This window comes from Carcharhinus amblyrhynchos, chromosome 3 (genome assembly GCF_965287045.1).
Source record: "Carcharhinus amblyrhynchos chromosome 3, sCarAmb.v2.hapA, whole genome shotgun sequence".
Classification (NCBI taxonomy): Eukaryota; Metazoa; Chordata; class Chondrichthyes; order Carcharhiniformes; family Carcharhinidae; genus Carcharhinus; species Carcharhinus amblyrhynchos.
In genome coordinates, this window is record NC_137326.1 from 7,018,182 (window position 1) to 7,022,133 (window position 3,952).

The 3,952-nt window shown below is 48.2% G+C and overlaps 1 long non-coding RNA gene across 1 annotated transcript; it reads right to left on the bottom strand.

Moving 5' to 3' along the window:
• Window positions 1-776: 776 nt before the first annotated feature.
• Window positions 777-3,639, bottom strand: LOC145341314 (uncharacterized). Its single transcript, XR_013886353.1, has 5 exons — window positions 3,559-3,639; window positions 3,335-3,406; window positions 2,219-2,278; window positions 931-966; window positions 777-849 (listed from the first exon to the last, which is right to left on the bottom strand). It is a non-coding gene; the product is annotated as an uncharacterized LOC145341314 (long non-coding RNA).
• Window positions 3,640-3,952: the final 313 nt, after the last annotated feature.

Sequence of the window (3,952 nt, forward strand, 5' to 3'; positions counted from 1 at the left end):
TCTCCCTGTGGTTGTGTGGGTTTCCTCCGGGCACTCCAGTTTCCTCCCACACCCCAAAGATGTGCTCTTAGGCTGATTGGTGTAACAAATTGACACTATTCTCCCCTGAATCTGGCTAAGTTAGGGGTTCCACTCGCAGACACGCAGGGCAGGGTAGGTGTAGGAGGATGCGGCGGCGCGGGCTCATTGGGCCGAAGGGCCTGTTTCCCGTGCTGGGTTGTTCTTTGTTTGTTCTTTGTACAACCAAATAAACCTGTTGGACTCTAACCTGGAGTTGTGAGACTTCTCACAAGGACCTGCTAGACTGGCCCTGGAACAACTCCCCCTGCTTATGTTGTCACCTGGTTCCAGCGATGCTCTCTGCGGGGGGACTGGCTGTATTGGCCAACCCTCCCAGTGACGTTGTTGTGACTGGAGAACCTGCTGGGCATTTGATTCATGGAATCTCCACCCAGAGAGGGAGCAGAAGACTCGATGGGCGTATAACTAAGTTGGAGTGTCCCGACCACACAGAGGAAGGCCCGGCCCTGACTTGGGAGTCAACGGGGGAGGGGATGATGAAGGAGGCCTCGTCAATGCATAGATTTCTACCTGCAATACTCGTGCTGTAACATCACGACATCAGCGTCATACCCTTCTGTACCACTCATAAACCTGCTAGAAAAAAGCAACTCGTCGCTAGGTTCTGAACAGAGAGAATTTCATCAAAAGAGACCAATTCTAGGAAACTAAGTGAAACAAGAGCAGGGAGCACAAATGGGCCTTCACCTCTTTCCCTCGGGGTCCACTCAGTCCGGGCGGTCCTGTTTTACCAGGCTCTCCTTTCTCTCCGGTCCCTCCCCGATCCCCCTGCAACACAAACAGTCGTTAATCACCACTTCCCCGTTCAAAAGCTGAGTAAATTCGAGACAGGCGCTGAGTACCCCTTACCTTTTCTCCTGGTCTCCCGGAAAGCCCGATATTCCCCTAAAACGAGATGCGGACAGGTCAGTGAGGAGGCCCACCACGTGTGGACCATTAAACACATCACCCAGCTGATGACCATAGAGAGATGTGGAGACTAGAAGCAGGAGTAGGCCATTTGGCCCTTCAAGCTTGCTCCACTATTCATTTTGATCATGGCTGGTCATCGAATTCAATATCCTGATTCCCCCCCTCTTCCTCCCATATCCTTCAATCCCTTTAGCCCCAAGAGGTCGATCTAATTTCTTCTTGAGATCACACAATGCTTTGGCCTCGTCTACTTTCTGTGGTAGTGAATTCTACACGTTCACCACCCTCTGGGTGAAGAAATTTCTCCTCCCTTCTAAAAAGGTTTACCCCTTATCCTCAAACTATGACCCCTAGTTTCTGACTCCCCCACCCTCGGGAGCACCGATCGATGGAATACGGATGTTGCATTGCTGAAACAGGCCATTTGCCCTACCCAGCCCATGTTGCCATTTCTCCCACCATACAAGCAAATATTTCCAATGAACTTTCTCTCTAAGACGCGGAAAATCAGGAATGTGACAGATAGGGAGCAAAGAAGCTACACATTGGCAGTGGCTCCTTTAAGATGTGCAACCTTAAAGGGATCACGCAGTGCATTAAAGAAATTAAATCTCTTCATCTTCCTTTCCAATCTGATCCTGAATGTTGGCACAGTTTCTGTCTCAACCATTCTCCCTGTGGAAGGGAATTCCACACCCTCCAAATTCTCTGTGTGAAGAAGCCTCTCCTAGTTTACTTATTAGTGTCACAGGTAGGCTTACATTAACACTACAATGAAGTTACTGTGAAAATTCCCGAGTCACCACACCCTGGCACCTATTTGGGTACACCGAGGGAGAATTTAGCATGGCCAATGCATCTATCCAGTGCATCTTTCGGAGTATGGGAGGAAACTGGAGCACCCAGAGGAAACCCACGCAGATACGGGGAGAACATGCAGACTCTGCACAGACAGTGACCCAAGCCAGGAATCAAACCTGGGTCCCTGGCGCTGTGAGGCAGCAATGCTAACCCACTGTGCTGCCATGCTGGAACTGCTCCATTTCCTCCTAAGGTGAAAGGCTATGGTGATGCAAGATGGTGACATGACAATTGGGGAATAGCAGGACAAATTAGATGGTTCTTCTAAGAGCTGGCAACCACACAAAGGGCTGAAGGGACTCACTCATTGCTATATGGTTCTGTAGTCATTTGTTTCTTTAAAACGGGAAGATTGAAGACTTACTCTGTCACCTGGCTCTCCTTTGGGTCCTGGTTGCCCTGGGATGCCATATCCAGCTTCGCCCTATTAAAAACAAGCATTCATAATGTGAAACACAAAAAGAGGCCAATCTGTAACCACATACTGCAGATACTGAGATCCAAACTAAATAGACAAAACGCAAGAAACACTCAACAGCTCAGGCAGTATCCGTATAGAGAGAGTCTGACCCTTCCTGCCACGGGGTCAATGCAGTAAATCCCACCCTTAATGTTTCAGTTCAACGATGGGGAACTGGAGATAGAGATATGACGGGTTTTTCAAACAAATACAGGGCAGAAAGAATAAACAGAAAGGAAGGTCAACGATAGGGTGATTATGTGGAGGCAGTGGTGTCGTGGTATTGTCATTGGACCCATGATCCATAGACGCAGGGTAATGCTCTGGGGACCCGGGTTCAAATCCCACTGCGGAAGATGGTGAAATTTGAATTCGACCGAAATCTGGAATTAAAAGTCTAACGATAACTGTGACCGCATTGTCCATTGTCATAAACCCCAGGATAAAAGCAAATTCCTGTGGTTGCTGGAATCGGAAACCAAAAGAGAAATCTGGCAGCATCTGTAAGGAGAGAAAAAAGCTGACGTTTTGAGTCCAAATGACCCTTTGATCCCCCAGACTTGAAACATCAGCTCTTTTCTCTCCTCACAGATGCTGCCAGACCTGCTGAGATTTTCCAGCATTTTCCCATCTGGTTCACTAATGCCCTTTAGGGAGGGAAATCCTTCTGACACGAAAGGGCAGTTTAGCACGGCCAATCCATCTAACCTTTGGAGCGTGGGAGGAAACCGGAGCACCCGGAGGAAATCCACGCAGACGCAGAGAGAATGTCCACACAGACAGTGACCCAAGGCTGGAATTGAACCCGGGACCCTGGCACTGCCAGCCCTACATCTTACATTCTTCTAATGCAAGTGAGAAGTTTTGCAAAGTAAAACATTGTGAAGACATTTGTTGAGATGTAGTACATGCGAAACACACAATAACCTATCTTCTAATCTATACTAAAATGCCAAAAGTGTGCACGGTCTCCCTCAATTCCTCATACAGTTTGCTGATTTTCTATAATTCCTGCCTCACCTTATTGCCTTTCTCCGCAGGGTCTCCCTTTGCTCCCTTCTCACCCTGGTGTCCTGGGGGTCCCCGTTCACCCTATAATAGAGAAGAGGAAAAGTTGGCTCAAAAGCGAGAATACGCAACAATCCCCAACAAGCTGAGAAAAGTACAGTTTAACAGCACGGGTGACACAGGATGTACCAGAGAAGATCAGACATAGAAAGGAGAGAGAGAGAGAGAGACCTTACCTGGTCACCTTTACTTCCTGATGGGCCAGTGATCTGCAATAGAATGAGAGAGTTGGCACTGTTAGAAAAACTCAAGGACAGATCGGGACACAGGTCGTGAAGTGGATACAAAGGACGAAATTTTACAGCCAATCTCGTGGATGGGATCTTCCAGCCCCGCTGTGGGTTTCCAGGAGCAGGGAATGCGTAGAACGGGAAACTCTGTTGATAGCCAATAGCAGGCCACCACTGAGACTCCCGCCCCAGGAGCCTGCAAAGGGATATAGATGGATTAAGTGAATGGTCAACAGTTTAGAAGATGGAGTATAATATGGGACAATATGAACTGGTCCACTTTGGCAGGAAGATTAGACAAACAGCATATTATTTCAACGGAGAGAGTTTGCAGAACTCT